This window comes from Manis pentadactyla, chromosome 15, assembly GCF_030020395.1.
Source record: "Manis pentadactyla isolate mManPen7 chromosome 15, mManPen7.hap1, whole genome shotgun sequence".
In the NCBI taxonomy this organism is placed as follows: domain Eukaryota; kingdom Metazoa; phylum Chordata; class Mammalia; order Pholidota; family Manidae; genus Manis; species Manis pentadactyla.
In genome coordinates, this window is record NC_080033.1 from 50146565 (window position 1) to 50168707 (window position 22143).

General features: G+C 37.3%; 1 protein-coding gene across 4 annotated transcripts in view; it reads right to left on the minus strand.

Moving 5' to 3' along the window:
- The window catches only part of CDH8 (cadherin 8), a 350974-nt gene that overhangs the window by 84378 nt on the left and 244453 nt on the right, over nt 1-22143 (minus strand). The window lies entirely within an intron of this gene.

Consider the following 22143-nt stretch of genomic DNA (forward strand, 5'->3'; position numbering starts at 1 on the left):
TTGATCTTGCCTTTTGTTAATTATCAACATCATCAGCACCATGCATAGTGTTTACCATGTTCCGTTCACATAATCATATGAGATATAGTCATGTGAACTCTCCTTGTAAATAGCAAACTGTAACTATATATAGAATGTAACTCTGAGTTACATTCAATTCAATGTAATTCCTGTATTTTAGATGTGGAGACTGACACTCAAAGGATTATATGTCTTTACCAAGATTATTCCATTAAAAATTAACTCCAAGGTGTAGTTTTGACCTTCTAAACATGAGCCACTTTCAATATGGATGAATTCCAAAACAAAATACATTTATTTGTGTGTTAAGGTAAGTAACCCTGCCATTTCCTCAAGAATGCTTATAGGTTTGTCATAAATATTTATTTTATGGTTCACCACTATGTGAAGTTTGAGTCCAAATATCAAATACCAAGCTGGATATAGCTGGTAGGGCTACCACCACTATTAATCTCAGAATTGCACTAATAATCCACAAACCTTCCTGAGACTGAACAATTTAAGTTCCATATTTTTACTTATGCTACTATTTCACCCAAGCAGAATCCCTTTATGTAATTAACTTTATTTTGTAATTCTCTGTATTTCCTTCCTTCCTTTTTCCTTCCTCCATCTCCCTCTCTCTGTCTTTATTTTCTCTAAGAACCATCCCTTAGTTATTTATTTAAATAACATTCATTCTTTCGATTCCCCGTCCCATATACTCTTGCATATGTAAATGATTATAGGAGCCTTCTACCCTATCTTTTCATCTTCTCTCTCCAATCATTCAATTAATAACAACTAATGATTACAGACTTAAGAAAATATATATATACAATGGACAGTGAATACTAAGTCTTAGAAAACTGCAAGGATAAGGAAAAGCTATCATGCTCCTTAAACACAATTTTGCTCCTTGGAAAGTAAAGAAAATTCATTTCTTATTCAGTTGGATTCACTGACAATGGGTGGTTAGAAAAATCTATTAACTATCATATTCTTTTTCTCCTCTCTTATGCCACATGAACACACACACACACAGACACACACACACACACACACACACACACACACTCACACACACTCACACATACATACACAGCCCATAGGCAAACATGCATATACAGATTTTATTCTCACCATTTTGGCAAAAGGATAATTATGCTAAAGCTTGTTGTTAATTTTCCCTTTTTCTTGATCTCACAGTTGCAAGAAATTGTAATTATCTCTTAGATCTTGATAGCAGGTGGTGAAACTCAGGCATAGAAGATATAGAAGCTCCATTCTTATTGTGATGGCTTTCAACATTAAAGTAATATACCTTTATCATGTGTAGTATGTGGGATAAGGTGGTATTTATTTCAGGGTGCAGAGCTCTGGAAAAATAGTATTTTAATTTTTTGTCTGTTATAAGTATGTGAGATTGGGAAGCAATCACTTAATACTGTTAGAAGACCATGAATGGCAGAGAATGATATTTCATCTCAGCACCTCTAAATAATTTGTTTTTGAATAATGGACAATGGGATTTATGTGAGTGATTCTATTTTCTTTGTTTTGGCCTTTGGAAAACTTAAAACTGAATTTGGAATCCACTCATACTGTACAGAATCTCATGTACAGAATTTCATTTTTATATATTATTCTTACACCGAATTTAATGTATTTCTTTACATTTACTTAACAATTGCCAAATTGGGAAGAGTCTTCTGTTATATGTGAATGACTAGGTGCTCTATCATATGATCATCAGTGAGCCATTGAAATGTTTCTTGATGCGATTTAAAATTTTAAAAGTTAGCATAAAGTAAATTGGCAAAACAAAAATTATGGTTTGTGTGGAGAAGTTGGGGTTCCTACGGCCAGGATCCTCACTGAACTTAAACCACCTGATGATGTAACTGTCCTGCTGCTAGGCTACCGCTTCCACACCTTTAGGCAATAAGTTATTATTTCACTATATAGAGAGCTCGGCCCAGTGCTCTGGGCAGAGGCAGAGACACTTGCACTCGACCTACCGCCAGGAGAACAAGCTGGATAATAAACTTTCACCCCAAAGAACGTTTTGCTGTCAATTTTTTGGTCACATTGAATCCATAGAGAACTTGCCTGGGGCTGAAACCCATTAGCAAGACAATTGGTGAAGTTGGCAGGGTTCATTGTTGACCAAGGAAGAAGACAGGCTGCCCTGATGGAAGGGGTGCTTCAGCAGGCTGTCCCTGTGAATGGGGAAACTGTGGATCGTCCCCCAATGGGTATGTGGTTTGAGGAGGCTTGCCTCCTAGAGGACTGGGCCCCACCCGAGGACTGGAGGCAAGTGGAGGTGACACCTGAGGCAGTAGGGGTGGCCCTTGGTATTACAAAATGCAAAGCAGATCTTTTGAGAAACAGAGTGCCTGTGAGGCAGCGGGGACTGTGGGTTGGCTGCTTCTCACAGTGTTAAAAAGGTCTACAGAAGAGATCCAAGAAATGGTGGCACGAAAACACAAGCTACAAACTTCTGTGGATTCCCTGAAGAAAGAGGTGGCATTGATATGAGAGGAGGCAGCACGAGAGTGCCTGCAGCAAGGTGCCATTGGAGGTGAGACGGCAGCGCTGCCATGTGTTCTGAAGGAGGAAGAGGCCATCAAGGAAAAAGACAAACTCCTGAGGGAAGCACAGGCAGAGGTGGCATGAGAATGTCAGCTGCGAAACATTGAGGTGAAGGTAAGAGAGCTGCTGAAGACTGAGCTAGCATTGCTGCGAGGCACAGTAGAGAAGGTAAAGGTTGTAGCAGAGGAAGCACTTGGGGGAGGGGAGAGAAAGGTGCCATCAGCCCCAGAAGTGGAGTTGCTGGAGAAGGACAAAGGGGTGGTGCTGAAGTCACTGGCCCCTCCTCTATTGAAAGCATGCCCAGTGGTTGTAAAGAAAATAAAGACCCAGCAGCTGACAGTTCCCCAAGGAGAGGAGTAGCCCCCTCCCCAGGTTGTGGAGCACTCTATGGTCCACCCCTATACTCAGGCTGAGCTGGTGGATTTGGGCTCCCAGTTTAGACAGAAGTCCTCAGAGTCAATATGAGCTTGGCTCCTGCATCTGTGGGACTTAGGGGTGGATGGACTTGTTCTGTTGGGATCAGAGATGGGAAAGCTGGCTTCCCTGACAGTGAGGCAGTGATTACAAAATGCAATCAGAATTCAGGGAGTCACTGCCTCCTCGATTGGCTTATGGCTGCACTTTGTGCTGTGTGGCCCAATCAGGGTGATCTACCATCCTCTCCTGTTAGAGGGCAGATGTATGCTGAGCTCCAACAGGTGCTACGAGAGCTAGGCATAAGAAATGCCATCTATAGTCCAGACAATTATGGCCCAGATGAAGAGATTTTCACTACTGGGATGAGAAATATTGTGCTTCAAATGGCTCCTACATCCCTCTTTGGGTCTCTAGTGGCCATTCTTTCCCCTCACTTGGAGCATCCCATAAGTGAGGTGACATGTACAGTAGCAGACTTAGGAGAGGCTGAAGCAATGAGAATCCAGAAAGAAATAAGACCTGCTACTCACAAGAAGAATTTACAGGGCCCCATGAAGGTTACAAGGACCTGGATGCAGGTTGATTTAATATGGGCAGGAGCAGATGGAAGGAAATTAGACGGGAAGTCTAATAGGATATTACTAGAGCTATGGCAACAGCTGAAACCAGAGCAGCAGTTCCAGCCACTAAGAACAAAGAGACAGAGGTCAGAGACAGAGCCATAAGTCTGGTCTGTGTGTTTGCAAGACTGCCTGCTGGAGAGTGAGCCAACCTCACTTGAGCCCACACTGGAAAATGATTGGGGAACATGGTTTGACTGAGGGGAAAGTTAAGGTATCTGCCCTGAGGGACCAGGGGGGTACCAGATGCCACATGTTGAAATAGCTATCCATTGGTCCGCAGTGAACATACAACGTGTCCTGGCTCTGGTGGACACAAGGGCTGAATGTTCACTGATTCATGGTAACCCTGAGTGGTTCCCTGGGACCCCATATGGATATGGGGGTAAGGCTATCAGAGTGGAAAAAGCCCAAATCCCTTTAGGAATAGGGCATCTACCCCCAAAAGAGTATACAGTGAGAGTATATTTTGGGGATTGATATTCTGCAGGGTTTATGGCTGCAGACCACTGCAGGTGAGTTCAGACTGAGAGTACATGTGGTGAAGGCAGTTCTGAGGGGACATGCTAGGCACCTGTCCATAGCTTTGCCTGTGCCTCGGCGAGTGACTAATACCAAACAATACAAACTGCCTGGAGGGCATAAAGAGATTGGAGAGACTCTCCAGGAGCTGGAAAAGGTGGGTATTATAAAGCCCACCCATAGTCCTTTCAATTCCCCCATGTGGCCAGTAAAAAAACCAGATGGCTCCTGGAGTATGACTGTGGATTACAGAGAACTGAATAAAGTCATACCCCCTTTGCATGCTGCTGTCCCCTCTATTGCAGGCCTGATGGATACCCTCAGCCATGAACTAGGAGCATACCATTATGTGGTAGGTCTTGCTAATGTCTTCTTTTCCACTGACATTGAACAGGAAAGTCAGGAACAGTTTGCCTTCATGTGAGAAGGACGGCAGTGAACTTTCACCATCCTTCCACAGGAATATACTTCCACAGCCCCATCATCTGCCATGGACTTGCAGCCCAGGACTTGGCTACATGGGAGAAACCACCAACGGTGCAGCTGTACCATTATATTGATGATGTCATGCTCACGTCCAATTCTCTTTCAGATCTAGAAGGTGCAGCACCTAGACTGCTATAACATCTACAGGAAAAAGGATGGACTGTGAACAGCACCAAGGTTCAGGGACCTGGTTTGTCTGTCAAATTCATGGGGGTCGTCTGGTCAGGTAAGATCGAAGTTATTCCAGAAGCAGTTATAGACAAAGTCCAGGCCTTTCCTACCCCCACAACTGTAGCATTGCTACAGGAGTTTTTGGGTCTTCTAGGCTACTGGAGAGTGTTTATCCCACACTTGGCACAAATTCTGAAGCCCTTATACTGGTTGGTATGAAAAGGCATCAGGTGGGACTGGGATGAGACATGTGTATCTGCCTTTACTACAGCAAAATGGGCAGTCAAGGCAGTGCAGGCCTTGAGTGTGACAGACCCTTCAAGGCCCTGTGAGCTGGATGTTCAGGTGACTGAAGATGGTTATGGCTGGGGGCTCTGGCAGTGGCTTGAACGAACTCGCCAACCTGTTGGATTCTGGTCACAACTCTGGAAAGGGGCAGAGGTATGATACACTTTGATAGAAAAACAACTGGCTGCTGTGTATCACACCTTCTAGCTACAGAACCCATCACTGGAATGGCCCCGATAAAGATAATAACCACCTATCCCATCTTGTGGTGGGTATGACACTGGACCCAACAGCCAAGGAGTGGTGTGGCACAAATGCCCACACTAGCCAAGTGGGGTGGTTACCTACAGCAGTGTAGTGCCCTCTCTAGTAGCCCGTTGAGTGGAGAACTCCAACACTTATTGGGGTTGGTGACATATACTAATGAAAAGCAGGAAGAGCTTGCTTTTGAACCATTAGTAGCAGTGAGTCCCTATTGGGAGGGAAGAGCCCCTATACCCAAAGATGCATGGTATACAGATGGCTCCAGCCGTGGGCAGCCCCCAGAATGGAGGGCCATAGCTTTCCATCCTAAGACTGAGATAATATGGATGGAAGATGGTGAGGGGAAGAGCAGCCAATGAGCAGAGTTGCAGGCCATGTGGCTTGCCATCAGCCAGGAGCCCTCCCCTATAATTGTCTTCACTGACAGCTGGGCTGTCTATCGGGGCTTGACCCTGTGGCTACAAACCTAGTACCATGCCAATTGGCTGGTTGGTCACCGACCCCTTTGGGGGCAAGAATTGTGGCAAGACTTATGGGCCTGTGGTCAGACTAAAATAATTACAGTATACCATGTGACAGGTCATTTGCCACTGGCATCCCCAGGAAATGATGAGGCAGATAAATTGGCCCAGATATGTTGGTTAGAAGGAAAGCCTGCCTCTGATGTAGCCAAATGGCTACATCAGCATTTGTTACATGCGGGGCAAAAGACAATGTGGGCTGTAGCCCATTGGTGGGACTTGCCTCTGACCTTCGAGGAAGTTCGTAGAGCCCGGCCGGAGTGTGTTGTGTGCTCCAAAAGGTACTTACACCGAGTTCCACATGGGACAATAGCTAAGGGGCCTATACCCCTCGTCAGGTGGCAGATAGACTATATTGGGCCTCTACCTGTGTCAGAAGGATATCAGAGTGCAATTACTTGTGTGGACACAGCTACTGGACTTCTGGTTGCTTTTCCTATCCGTTGTGCAGACCAGCAGAAGACCAAGAGAGGCCTGGAGCATCTCTTTGCTGCCTATGACTGACCACAGGTGATTGAGAATGATCAGGGTACCCATTTTACTGGACATACACTGAAAGAATGGGTGTGACAGCTGGGTATCAAATGGAAGTTTCATGTGCCCTATAATCCTACTGCAGCAGGAATGATAGAGAGGTGCCATGGTGCCATGGTGCCATGGCTTGTTAAAATCCAGACTAGAGTCAGATACCAACAGTCTGTGGGGACAGTCAGTCCACATATGGACCATGCTACGGTGTTTGAACAAGAGAATTCGAAAGGGAGCCCTGAGCCCCATCGATATGTTAACACATATGGCTGCCTCCCCTATACAACTGCAAGTACAAACCAAGGAAGAATCACTGAAGCCGAGGTTTGGCCACCAGAATAACATCTTGTTGCCAGCACCAACTTCACTGAACCCCAGAGACTCCATTGAGTGTACATGGCCTTGGACCTTTTGACACATGGACCAACAATGGCTGGCTCTCCTGGCACCTTGGAACAAGGCCTGGAAGCTGGCCTCCTGCATATTCCTGGAATAACAGCAAAGTGGCCACCAAAGGTAACAGTAGTATATCCTGAATGGCCAGAAGGTAGGAGCATCTTACTGGGGAGTTTTGTTTTATCATGGTGGCCAGTGCATGCACCTCCAGTAGCACTACATATAGACCCTTCAGGAACCCCCACAGGGAAAGGAGTAAAAGTATGGTATACTAGACCTGGAAGGGACCCCCTTCCTGCTATAGTCCTATCACAGGACCACTCTCTTGCATGCATCCTACCTGAAGGACAAGATTTGCCTATGTTGGTGTCATTAAAATGTGTCTATAGCCCCTAAAGTCTTTGAGGATTGGGAACTTCCTCTGGCTTGAGGATTATTATAATTTTTGTTATCTAGATCAAAATCTTGCTGTATCTTAATTTTTATTGTCTCTAAGTTGTTGTTATCCTCTGTTGCTGTTGTGGAATCTGGTTACAGTGCTCCAGCTTTCTCGCACAGGGACCACTGCAGAAGATTGAAAGTGTGTAGATTGTAAAACAAGAATCATGGAGGGGTGGAGTGTGGGGAAGTTGGGGTTTCTATGGCCAGGATCTTCACTGAACTCAAACCACCTGATGATGTAACTGGTCTGTTGCTAGGCTACCGCTTCCACACCTTTAGGCAATAAGCTATTATTGTGCTATATAGAGAGCTCGGCAAGTGCTCTGCGCCGAGGCAGAGACGCTAGTGCTTGACCTACTGCGGGGAGAACAAGCCAGGTAATAAACCCTTTCAGCCCAAAGAACGTTCTGCTGTCAATTTGTTGGGTCATATTGAATCCATAGAGAACTTGCCTGGGGTTGAAACCCATTGGCAAGACAGTTTGTTTACTTTTGTTTTCCTAAGTAGATGAATGTCCCAGAAATTTACTATGAGTATTTCTTGAAACTGCTAAAACAGGGAGAAAAACAATCAACTCAAACAGACAAGAAAATAGTGCCCTGTGTCCCCCAAAATACCCCCAAACATGTTGCTGTTACTTCTACTAGATGAACATGTATGATTGAAATTACTGCAAGTGTCAAATTTAAATGTTGAAGATTCACTTTTATCTAAATTAATGAAATGATGGAGTTCAAATTTAAAGATCTTATAGAGCAATAAAATCAATTAGATAAGCTTCTGAGGAAATTGTTTATGTCCGTTGTGACTGGCCCCAAAATGTTTGCCTTTCATCTGATAACAAACATTAAATCTAAAGATATTATACTTAGAAATTTGGTTAGCATTCATTAAAGATTAATTTTCTAAACACAAGGGATGTGACAAAGCGGTCTGGAAGGAAAAGCCTATTTCAATTGGCTGCAAAAGTCAGACTGTTTTTACTTACGATGGAAGAAAAGGATGAAATGGCACATTGTGTAAACAACTCCTTGACTTCTACCATGTGAATCCCAGTGACTTCCTGTCACCTCTCTGTCACACAGCCTCATGAATTGCCCATGAATTTTGCCCTTTTATAATCAAAGGTGATGGAACACTGCCAAGTCTAAGTTACTTGGGAATTTGCTTCTAACTAGTTTCCATGAGCTGCTGTTTTTTGCTGGCACCAATGGAAATAAACAGCCTCTCCTTTTTCAGACTAAGAAAAAATGGCTTGACACATTTAGATATACTGGTGGGGCTCAATAAATAATTCTTGAGCCTTCTACAAGTAAGTAGAAGGGTGGAAGTCACATGCCATAAATTACAGTCAACAGGAATGCAAAGTAAGAGAATTTATAATTGAACAGGGCTGAGAAGAAGAGTGAAGGTTTATAAAATAGGAAGATGTGAACTGAATATATGATAGAAAAGATAGCAACTTAGCAAAGTTAAAAGGAAACTGATGGGAATTTGAAAGGAAGTCTTGGAAAACAATTTCGGTAGTAGATTTAGTCTCTCTAGTGACTAAAGATAAAACTTCTTGAGATACGTTTTGCCTGAATAATGTGATGACTTCTAAATCACTAGTGATGATTTACCAGTCCATGGAGTATTAGCATAGGAACGAGTTAGGATGTAATTAACCATTGGACAGCAGCAGGGTAGAAATGCTAGTGGGAATATTTTCAATGGGTTTTTCTCTTTATTATTTTCATGTTTTACCCTTTACTATCATGGAAACTGTGTTGCTGCAACGGCTCAGTCTTTTGACTCCCTCAAATACATACCAAGAAAGTTCTGCCTTTTAGTGTGCATAGAGGAAGCTACTAACCACCAGAATTTAAATATTTTTTATTATAGGATTGTGAAAATTCCTGCAAGCTAGGAAGAAATCCCTCTGTTTTACTCCTTAAAATCTCAGTCATATTTACAGAGTAATTTAGAATTAAATCAAACCTTTAATAAGATGAATGCTTTGATATCAAATGAACAAAGCTTAAAGGTCATGGCTTTTCTATTACCCCCAAGTAACAGCTCCTCAAGAAAGGAAGAAAAACGTTTTATTTCACTGAGAAAGTTGTGAACTTAGACGTATTTGAAAATGCCTCAAACTCCTGGTAGAAAATGAATCTTAAATGGTGATTTTGGTTCAAGTCCTCACCGACTCCTGTCTGTTTCCCCTGCTGACTGCTAAAAATCATGCTACCTGGCTAAACTGTTTTCAGCGGTTCTCTGAACAGGCAGAAGACGTGTAGGGCTCTTACTACATTCGTCTTAAGTGAACCCGGAAATAGTATCATCCTGAATAACCATGAGGCAAGTCCTCCATGCCAACTTTTCCTACATATCTACAAGGAACCCTCAGTATCCTTTTTCCAGATCAGGAAGTGAGGTACTGAAAACAAATAGACACAGTTATGGTTGTAACATTTTGATCCTATGGAAAAAGTTTTAGAGGCACTGAGGTGAGCACTGACTTTATGAAGCTCTGGCATTTTATATTTACATTAAAGGTAAAACTTTAACAGATACATCCTAAAGAAAGGTGATCTTTGTTTAGAGTATATTTACAAATGAACAATTAGTACTTGTGAAAATGCAACTATTACATTTTTAATTTTTCTATTAATATGTTTTATAATATTACCTGCTTTTAAATATTTATGTTGGCTTATGAATTTGATTTCTTCTGTCGTCTATACCCTTGTTGTTGTTGTTTTGTAGTACATATGTCTGACGCATATGTGGTTTTTATATGTTTTTGTTCTGCTTTGTTTTAGGGTATCCCCTCCAGTCTGCTGTGACTTGCTTTTGCTGAATTTGTGACTCGAAAATACTGACTCCCTCCTTGCACAGTCCTAAATACATGTTTCTATTTTCACACGTCTCATCATTCTCTAAACTACAGCAGGTTAGGAAATAAAATTCTTTGACGAGTTTATAATTCCTTATGTTCCATTTGGTAATCTAATTCATTTTTGCAAAAATCTCTTATTCTACATGACCAACGAAATTGCATGATGCCTTTCTTACCAAATCCTAGTGGTCTTTTCCCAATTATTTCAAATAGGATCGACTTAAGGTGATCAGAACTGAATTTCTTTGAGATTCTTTTTACATTGCAATTCAATTTAAATCCTTTATATATTAGAATCTTAACTAGGGATACACACTTTCAGAGGGATTAATGTAACATTAATGTAATCTCTAATATTCAGTTTAATACCAGATGACAAAATCAGTTGTACCCCCCCGTACATGCATGCATACAGCGCTCTCTCTCTCTCTCTCTCTCTCACACACACACACACACACACACACACACACACTTTATTAGGGAAGAAAACTAATATTGCCAACTATCCATCAAGTATTGCATGATCTGTTATGTATTATCTCTTTGAGGTTCATTGGATTACTGTGAATATGCTATTTTCTCAAATGGCAATATGATTTCAGGGTATGTAAGGACTGATATCAACTGGTATGAGTTACATATCATAGGATATAGTAAAGAGATATCAATTCTTTCATATCCAATGAATCTAAAAAAGGTTATGCATATGATATATTATGGATATGAGCCCTTTGCTAGATACGGTATCATAGTACCTTCCCCCACTCCATGGCTTGATTTCCTATTCTCTTAATAGTATCCTTTGGTGGGCATAAATTCTTAAGGAAGTTGAACTCATCAGCCTTTTCCCTCATTAACTTTACTGCTCTTTGCATCTTACTCATTCATTATTTGCACAATCCAGAGTTTGAAAATTCTGTAATCTTTTAGAAGGCATATTATTTGCTTTTCACATTTACATCTTTGATCTATCTGATACTAATATTGATGGTCTTGATTAGAAATTAAGGTTCAGTTTTATCCACTCATAGATATCCAATTAAAAATTGGCATTATTACAAGTCAGTTGAGCATTTGTGTACAGGCCTGTTTCTGGAATTTTCTGTTCCTTTGGTCTATTTTTCTATCTTTATAGTCTTAAAACCCTCTCTTAACACTCTGTATTTATAATAAATCTATATATTACCATTATAAATATGATAAGATCAGCTATTTTGTTTTGCTTTTTAAGTATTTTCATATTTTTCCCTTCAAATTTCTATACCCATTTTAGTATTATTTGTCCCACCCCACCCCGTACCCCACCCTACCACCACAGCTTTGGGAATTCTGATTGCTATTACAAAGAATCTACATATAAATTTAGAGAATTAACATCTTTTACATTTGAAAATCCAAATCTTTTTTTATATATACTTTATTTATTTAGATCTTCTTTAATTTCCCTCAATAATGTTTTGTTTGGTCTTGCATACCACTATTCATTAAATTTGATTACTATTTTACTGATGTCTTTTTATAATTATTAAGTAGTATCTTTATTTCATTTGCTGAGTGTTGCTAGAAAATAGAAATCTGATTATTTTATAATTCTAATTGTAATGCAAACTTTACTTCTTATTATAGTTTATAGAATTTTTTTCATTTTTATGTCCTCAATCATGCCATCTGTGAATAGTGACAACTTTTCCCTTTCCAATATCTATACTTTTATTTGTATCTTGTAGTACTATGAAAACCTTCAGTGTAATTTAATAAAAGTTGCAGTAGTAGACAACTTTATCTCATTTCCAATCGCAGGGAGAAAGCTTTCAGTATCTTATCATTAGGTCTGATATCTGCTACGTGGTTTGTGGGTGTGTATCCACACTTTATCAGATTAAGTTTCCTTCTATTACTGGTGTACAGAGAGCTTTTTCCATGAACAAGAAATGAATATATACCATTTCTTGCATCTATTCAGGTTGATAGTGTTTTTCTCTTTTTTCTATCAATATTTTAATTTACTTTAACAAATTTTCAAATGTTATAATCTGTCCTTGTATCCCTTGGTGTAAGATTATATTTTTGTATTAGTGGTTTTGATTTAGTAATATGTTACCTAGGATTTTGAGTATGAGAAGCAGACTGTTAATTCTCCTTTATTGTAATATTCTTGTCAGGTTTTAGCATTAGGAATATGCTGGCTTTGTGACATGAGGTAGAAAATGCTTTCTTTTACTGCTTTCTGATACAGTTTCTGTCAGGTTCATTTGGGCATGACAATTTATGTGTTAAGAGTTAGTAATTATGGATTTAATTCATTCAGTAGAGAGCTGATAGATATGTATTTTTCTCTTTTTCTTATTTACGCCAGTTTGCAAAGATTGCATTTTTAACTTAATAGGCTATTTCATAAATATTTTAAAACTTGTTGGTGTAAACATGTTCATAATGTCCAATTATTACATTTTAAAAATCTATACAATCTGTAATGGTCCCCTCTTCTTCATTTCTGATATTAATAACTTGCACCTTTCTATTTTTCTTTGCAAGATTTTACCAACTTTATTCATCTTTGTAAATAAACAGTTTTGGCTTTTTTGAATTTCACTACTGTACATTTGTTTTCAATTTCATTATATTCTATCCTATACTTATTTTAAAATGTGCCAATTCCATTTGTGATTTTGTTATGTTTTCCATGGATTATTTAGAAGTGTACAGATTAGTTTCTAATACTTGGAGATAATTTTAAGATTCTGTTGTTATTTATGTCTATTTACTTTAACAAATTTTCAAATGTTATAATCTGTCCTTGTGTTCCCTTGGTGTAAGATTATATTTTTGTATTAGTGGTTTAATGCCATTGTGTTAAGAAAGAATACTCTGCATGTACTGAGACTTGCTTTATGGCCCACTTCTGGCCATTTTGGGTAAATGTTTCAACTACATATGACACGAATAATTTTTCTGCAATTTTTCAGTGCAGTGTTTTATATATTTCAGTTAGATATGTTTACTAGTCACAAAATATTCAAACATCTCTATCCTTACCATTTTTTTGGTCATTCTTTGATTGGCAGATATTTGCTAAAATCTTTACCTACAACTGCTAGTTTGTCTATTTCCCCCTTTACTTCTGTCAATTTTTTCCTTTACTGAGTTGGCAAACATTAAGTTCATACAAATATAAGATTTTTACAGTTTTGTGATGAATTTAATCACTTATCATGAAATTTTTCCCTTTATTTTTTGTAATATATCTTTCCCCTTTGTCTATAGCTGAGCTAGTTTCCTTTGATTTGAATTTGCATGGTGTATCTTTTTTCAACATTTTAGTCCTTATATGTTCTTACGTTTAAGGTTTAGCTTTAATAAGAAACATGATTGGAAACTCGATTGCTTTTTTTTTTCTAGTCTGACAATGTCTCTTAATTGACATATGTAGTTTTTTTTCCATTTAGTGTAATTGCTTATATATCTGAACATTAATTTCTTATTGTACTTATTTATTTTTGTTATTTTGTTATCAGTTCTTTCTAATTTTCCCTCCTTCCTATCTTCTCTTGGATTCATAAATTTTAATTTTCCCATTCCCCCATTGACCTATAAGTTATATAGTCTTCTATTAATAGTATTTTAGTTGTTAAGTTAAATACATATTTATGTTATGTATGTGTCCTTGACTTATTAGAATATACTGTAAGGTAATGTTCCAAATATTTTATGTCCAATGGAAGAACATTTCCAGTGCATTGGCTATATACCCTTCCTGTTCCTGTGTCATTGTTGTTAAATATATTAAATCTATATCTAATATACACATGCAAGACATTCTAATTACAACATAGTAAATACTCTTTTTTAACTACCCACATTCCTATATTACTATATTGCCAGTTTAGTCTGGTTTTTCCTCAGTCTGAAGAGCTCTATTTATTTATTTATTTACTTACTTCTTTTAGTAAGAAACTACTGATAAGTAATTTGATCATATCAATTATTTTTTGGAATAAGAACACTTTTATTTAAAGGTCTTTTCTTGATGTAAAATTTCTGGCTTGGTAGTTATTTTCCTTGTGCCTTCATTTTCCCTCTGACTTCAATAATTTCTGTAGTAAAATCAGCTGTTAGTCCTTGAATTCTAAATATCTTACTTTTGGGGGGCTGATTTTAAGATTGTCACTGTCTTTATTTTTCAGCAATGTTACTGTGATGTGCCCACTTGATAAAGTTTGCTAAACTTCTTGAATTCATGGCTCAGTGTCTTCTATCTAATGTGAACATTCGTGACTATTATTACTTCCTCTCTGATCTTCTTCCTCTCTTTTGGGAATGTTAGTTACCAACATGTTAGACCTTTTCTCTGTAACCTGTGCTTTATGTGCCCACATCTGATTTTTATTTCTTCTGTGGTTCTTCCTGGTTTTTGTTTTTTTTCTTACGGTCTTAAATCTGGCTTGCAATCCACATTTCTGTTGAATCTTATACTCTATTAAAACTATATACTGAATTATTATTTTTACTGATTGAATTTTTCAGCTTTAGAATTCCTCTTTGACTATTTTTATAGATCCCCATTCTTTGGTCAAAGTAACCATTCCATCTGTTATTTGTTTCTTTGAATTATTAATTATATCTATTCTTGCATCCTTATCTGATAATTCCAAATCTTTTTTTTTTAATTGTTTTCTGGTTCTTGGTGGTTTGATCTTCTTTCATGGTATGCCTGTTGATCTGTTTACTGAATTTTGGAAATTCAATGATATGTATTGAAAATGAAAATTGAAATTTTAAAATTGATGGGGTTTGACTTTCTCCTACAGGAAGATATGTATTCATAGAATACCTTGATACTGTCAAGACTGGATCTCAGAATTTGTGGAGGCTGATTTAATCTCTGGTTTTCCCTTCTAGAACCCATCCTTTCTGTTAAATTACTAAAATATTTGCTGGCTTTTTAGCCTCTTAGTGCATACTCTCTTATATATTTTAAGTCCTCTTATTCCTGTATATTTTAAGATTTGGTAAATGCATTCTAGGAAAAAGCTACCCATAATGCTCTGATTCTTCTCTTCAGTCACCTTCTTTTGGTCTCTCAATGTCCAAACACCTTGGTAGCCCTGAACTCTAACTTTTATCCCCATAGTCCCATGAGACCATCATAATTTCCAGGATTTCTGCTTAGTGTCCATGCTCTGTGAATTGAATGAGTTAAAGGCCCAAAGGGAATAAACAGTGTTAAGCTTAGGGATCACTTCAATTTGCTTCCTTTCTCTCTCCTATATCTTGGCTTCTTAATTGCTGGCCTTCAAATAATGCTTTTCCCCTAACTTTATAGTTATTCTCGTGGGAGAGTTAGTCTAACCTATTATCATAGATATAAGAAAAATACTTAATTTTCCCTATCACATTGTGGTATATATAATACATTCATTATTTCCCCAAGAAAGTTAAACTGTAAATCACCCTATACTTGTTAGACAATAGACAAAATATTACTATAAAATGACCCTATTCCTCCATGAGTTAGTGCCCAGCAGAATTCATGTATGGTAATTAAGATTTGTGTTATTTTTGGTTGATGCTTTGACTACAAAGCCAGACTTATCTCTTGAGACTGCCTTTCTTTAGTCTATGCTTGACCACAATAAATCTGCATATATTGTGACAGTGGGCCAAGATATATATGCCATATTGAGCTAAAAAATCCCCAAATACACAATTCAAGATAAATGATTATCAGAGGTGGTTGAAATGATTACTCTGCACCCATTGCCTCAGTGTCAAATACTTGATAATAAAATGGCTGATGTTGGTTTATTCCCAGAAGTTAATACTGAATAGCTGGAATATATGTGAATGTAAACACATATATATATATAGCTAAATCTGTACATGACTACTTCCTCCATGGTACATTTATATCCACAAAATCATCCACCAATGTATATTAGAAAGGTAACTAGACACAGAATATAATGTTTTCTTTTAATAAAACTTAAAAAAATACATTGGATGAAATGTGCAAATCTATAAGCAATGGGAAGCATGTTTTTTAAAAAAAATATATTTGCAGAGGCAGTGTAGAGCACCTGTACATAATGGCATTGTGCAACTCAGAATGTCTGTAAATCTCTCTCTCTCTCTTTCCTTGTCTGTCATAGGTAAAAATTAGGAGCTAGTTGCACAAAACTCACTATTAAAATGCCTGTGCTATTAAAGGAAGGTTAATAAACTCTCCATGGAGCCAGAAAATCTATCATGCAAATTTGTGATGTAGATCAACAGAGATGCTGACAGGGACACAAAGTGTCAAGCTTATTTCAAAACATGAGAAAGTGGGAGAACATAGGCCAATATTGGAGTCTTTAATGTTGTTAGCCAAATCATGGCAAATTATGGTGAAAAAGAAAACTGCTAGAGGCTTATTTACTTATGTATTTTTACTGAACTGATGGAGAATGACAAAAAAAACCCTGTCTGCTACTGGAAATACGTTAATTTCTAAAAAATAAGGTTAACAACAAAAATGAAGAGTGGTTTTTTTTCCCCCTTAACACACCAGAAAAATTTAAAAAAAGACAGGAGAGAAATGCACTGCAAGCAAAATGCTAAGTTCTATTGTTGGCATCTGCATTTTTCCTGTGGCAAATAATCTAACTTCTTTGTGGTGGTCTCCTTCCTAATGTGGCCTGGCACGATTGGGGCAGGTTTTTGAACAAAGTTACTTCAGTAAAAGTAATAACATAATTTATCCCCCTAGTATAATCCATTGGCATGTTCCTCTCAGTCAGTTTGACACAGATTTTCTCCATCTAGGTACTGGAAATAATGAGTGAAGTAGCCATGTTAGTTGACGTCTTCTGAGCTCCACTAGGTGAAATACAAAATTGTATCTTGGTGTCCAAACTCCATATCATTTCAGAATCCACCTTTTTTTCCCTCATGCATACAAATGATATACATAGAGCCATAGTATTGTTATAGGCATGTTGACCTCCTTTCTCCATTTTCTTGTATCAACAATCAATTTCCTCCTTTCTCTACTTAAAAATCTAATAGTTTGACCCTGTGCATTCTTCCCCATATAGAAATTGAATAAGACCGACTTGTTTTTCTTGATGATTGCTGGAAAACTCTACCTATTCTCAAAGAGGCCAGTCAGCAACCAGCAATAATCATCAAGAAATGGCTTCTGAAGGTCAAATATGTTCTCATATATTTCTGCCAAACTGATGCTACGAGGAATGCACAGTCTGTTTAGGGGGAAACTTGGCATTTTCTTTCTAATTCCCTTTTATGAAGGTAGCAAATTAATTTATTGAATTCTGGCTATTCAAGCCAGAACCTTCCATACTGAAGGACGGTATATATAGAATAGTACATTCACTTCCTTTGAAACATCTGTAATAAAAAACTAGACAGTTTTTTTCTCAAATTCATATAAATATCAGAATTTTTAGTTAAAACTCAGTGGGTCTGGTTTGGAGCCCAGAAACATTTTTAAAAAAAAAAAGGACTATAGAGCTTTGAGCAGGTTCAATATGGTAAGAACCGTAGTGAGGAAATCCCTTCTTCATTTAAGAATCTTTTTCTGTCTATACCATGAATCTTATGAGGTTTTGGAAGACAGCATTAATGCTTCCTGTGTTTTTATGGATTTTCTATGATGCTTTGATTCGGGAAAGAAAGAATCCATCCTAGCATCCCATTTGGCAGTAGAATTTAGACTTTCGGCCAACTAGTAAGAAGATATTATAGCTTGGCAAACCCTGGCCATCATTAATAGACTATAAATTCCATCTGGATAGGAGTTTTACATCCTTTGTTTGTTTATAGTTATATTCAGCATATAGAACAGTACCTGATAGAATACTACATCCCCTTAAAGTCAAAATAATATCTATCTGAGGGGGCTCTTGAGAGAAATGAATGAAATCATATATGAAAACACTGAACAAATTGCAGGATTTCAAAGGATTTAGGTTTTTGTTTTTATCCCGTGTTGTATTTTGCTCCAAACTTTCCAGTTCCCTCCTTACCACATCAGCTTCCTCTGAGGTCCTGTCACCTTAGTGCCCAATTCTACAAACACAATTTTCTCTTTAGTCATTATTTCAGGGAACTGAAACTGTGTCACATAAACAACTTTTTTTCCAAGAAACTTTGTATTTTACTAGACAAAAGGGGAGAGACTAGGACTTGCTTATACCGTGAGGCGTATTTCAGCTCACTCTCAGAGTGCTTCCTGACAGCTGCTCAAGAGAAAACCAGTTTCCCCAGGTAGTGGGTTTCTGCCCAAGTGCGATCACAGGAGAAGACGTGATAGAGGCAACTTGAGTGCCAGATGGTGGATGTGGGGGTCGGCTTTAAAAGCTGCTGTGATCATTAACACAAACATTGCTTTTTATTCTGATTCATGTTTAACTACCAGATTTACGTGGAGAAAGTTCTATCTCAAGTTGACTGAGACTAAACTAGGAATTGTTATAATAATTTTCCATCTCATCTGGTTCCCACATTGAAATTACAGTTCATGCCTTCACAGCACTACAAACGACTGTTTTTCCTGTTAGCAAGTTGACTCTGATTTATTAAAGATCCCTTCAGGATTTTCCCCCACTAAATTTTTGATATTTGACCGGTGACAATATTGTTCCCAGAATTCTCTGCTGAAAAATAAATGAATAAATAAAAGTTCTATTAGTGCATTCCACTGTGTAGTTCCTCCTTCCAACATCCATATGTATTTATAATTAAGTGCATAAGAGCAATTCAGAATTTTATAATTTCAAATATTTCCTGTGCAGGTGATTTTTCCTAACTACGTGAGAATAAGAAGATTCTCTAACTTTTAATTTCTTGCACAGAAGCTTTCATTACAATTTCTTCTCAGGAAATTGTTGGAATTTGCTCAACACTAAAAAGAATTAATGGCCTAATGTACTGAGGCAGTTAAATAGTTTCATCATAGGAATAACAATGAGTAAGTATAGTTTCAGGGTAACATGGAAAATAAAGGCAAGGAAAGGGGGGGACAAAAGGAAACTAGTGATAATATTTCTTCAGTTAGTGTTTATTATTCAGTCAGTGTTATGTAAATAGATATTTTACAGATATCAAAGTAAAGGTATAGATAAACCATCTCACTTCCCTGAAGTTAAACAATTAAATACTGACACAACATAGGGTTTGAAATTCATATATGCCTCATTCCAAAACATACAGAAAATCTCTTGCTTTTATGTAATATTTGCCTTAAATTTTTAGTTTGGTACAGACACCACAGAAGTGGAGTTACAAAACTATCCACTAGCAGAGAGGATTTTCCTCTAGAACTGTCTCTGGAGTGAAATAATTTGCCACAAATACTCTTCTACTTTTTCTGCATTAAAAAATAAAACAGCAGCAAACAGCAAATAGTCTGAGAGAGAAAAACATTGCCTTAAAGGAACTAGGATCCTCCTATCCCTAAATTAAAATACTAGCCAATTACATTTTGAGCCATCTTGATATGCTAAAAAGTCCAAATGGGCACAATGCATTACGATATTGAATAATAAAAGTAATAAGATTGGTTTATTAGGGAAGCTGTATTAAAAAAAGAGTGTAGTGACAAGAACTCTGGACTCTATGCAGTGTAAGATTAATAACATTAAAAAAAATTAAGTATAGTTGATATAAAATATTACATTGACTTCCAGTGTACATTCATTAACATTTTTTTAACTGCGTGTAGCAGGAAACCTATTTTCTCTTTTTGTGTTTCACACTATGCTTTATGAAAACAGAAAGATAATAATATTGCATTGAGTTGTGGTGAACTTTCCAGTTCAAATATTTGAAGATGTCTATAAAAACTAAGCATGTTATTATATGACCAGTTAATTATCTGATGGATTAGGTCTTGCTAATGCTCTTTAAGCCAAATGATAAATGTTCATAGTTTAGGCTGGTTTGTGTTCCTTCTTCATTCATTTATTTAGTCAATCATTCCTTCATTTGATCAATTTTTATTAAAGGCTTACTATCCCTGGATACTTTTGTAGCTGTCAGGGAGATAGCAATTTACAGCATAAGATATTCTACCCCTGGGGAAGAATTCATGAACAACATACATAATAATGAGTAAGCTATATGGTATGTTAGAAAGGATTAAATGCCAATAAAAGCAAATCAAGAAGGGTAAGAAAGATCTGGCACTGGTGGTGCTAAGAATTGGGTTCATATGAGCAAAGACTTAAGGGTGGAATTAATCATCACTGTAGCAAGAGGATGTATATTGCAGGGAGAGGAAACAATTATTGCAGTGATCCTAAAGGGAGGGCATGGCAAATGTCTGGATGTATTTAATCACAGATTTCTGGATGGTTATCAAACAAAATCATTTTCTTAGGGATAGTAATAGACTTGCACACAAGAGTGACAGACTGCAAAGAGAATTAAACTGCATCCTCTTCTTGATTACTGAATTGAGATAACGTAAGACAAAATGACTCTAGGTTTTAGCAAAGAATTAAGTTTGGGTTATTAACTTTAAAGTAGACAACCAACTGCTATGTTCTTGGAGGATGTTTTGTTTCCTTAGAAAACCTCTCTTCTGATAGATTCCCACCTAATAGTATTTGGAAGAATTATGTGCCTTTTTCTTTTCCCATGTGTTGGTAGGCTGATAAATTTTTCCCTTTCTCAATAGTATTTAGCATATTATAGGCTCATGGTTAAAAAAAAAGTAGCCATTATGATTATTTACTCATTTAATAAATATTTTCCAATCACTTATAATGTAATACTTTGTATGTTATGAGCTATGGCAATTATAGTCACCTATAGTCTCTGCTCTTGATATTAGTCTGGGAGGGAATAGAAGGTACACACACAAAGAACTATTATTATAAATTAGATCATCACTGCCTTCTCTGAGCTCCTGTGTAGTTGCAGAAAGAAATATAGATTCCAAAAGGAGGCGACATTTGCTCTGAAGCTTGAAGGAAAAATAGTACTTGGAAATGCAGAGAAATGGCAGGATATTCAAACAAGAAAGAACTTAATGTCATGAGTAGGGCACAGCACAACGTGTTGCACATGTGATGCCCAACAAGGGCTTTGCTAAAGTAGTGCATATACATGGCATCTATGTAGTCTTGGGTTGGGAAAAATTTTATAGTATTTTATCCTAAAACATTTTCCTCATGTTTAAAATCATAGTCACACGTTGTTGTTGATGAATGGTATTTCTAATGTAAGTATTCTAAAGGAATAATTCCTTATTCAAACAGTTTTATTCATAAGGCAGTCTCTAGAGGTGATGCCCATATACATTATAAAAACAACTAAGAAATTGCAAGTTCAGATTTCATTATGTGAATCTACTTTGGATCTTTAAATTAAGATCAGTAAATGCATACTATAGTTTATGACACAAATCCAGCTAGTGGAGCCAAAAGTGAGCAATAAGATCTGAAAGAGTTTGTAAGGCACTTATTTCTCTTTTTTTTCTTTGCATAGCTGTAGGGAATGAATAATGAATTAATAGTGACAGCCACAAAAGCACTAGTTTTCATGTCTTTATCATCTGCCATGTGCCATATTCTTATATATTACCTCTTACCCCCTATTTACTTAGTGAAAATGAAATCAGCACAACTGTATCCATGAAGAAGAAACTACCGCTACTACCTGTGAGAGGTAGAGGCAGGGCTCCTGACATTTCTGGACCTCAGTGTACAGTCTCAAACTGAGTTCTGTCCACATATAAAATGCCTCCTCTTTCCTTGAACTGTAACTGGGATTTCAAAGAATCTTTTCTTAGTTCCTTCACATCTTACACAAAATGTGACTATGTGTTTTGTATATAATGGTGAGTCAATACATGTTTATTAAATTACCAGCTGAAGTAAAATGTATTTATTAGTGGGTAAATAGTTGGGTGCATAGATGGACTGGTGAGTCAAAGGAAGAGTATAACCAGGACCAGTATATTTTGATGAATGCAAAATATATTAATTCAGAAGCTTAAGTGTAAATG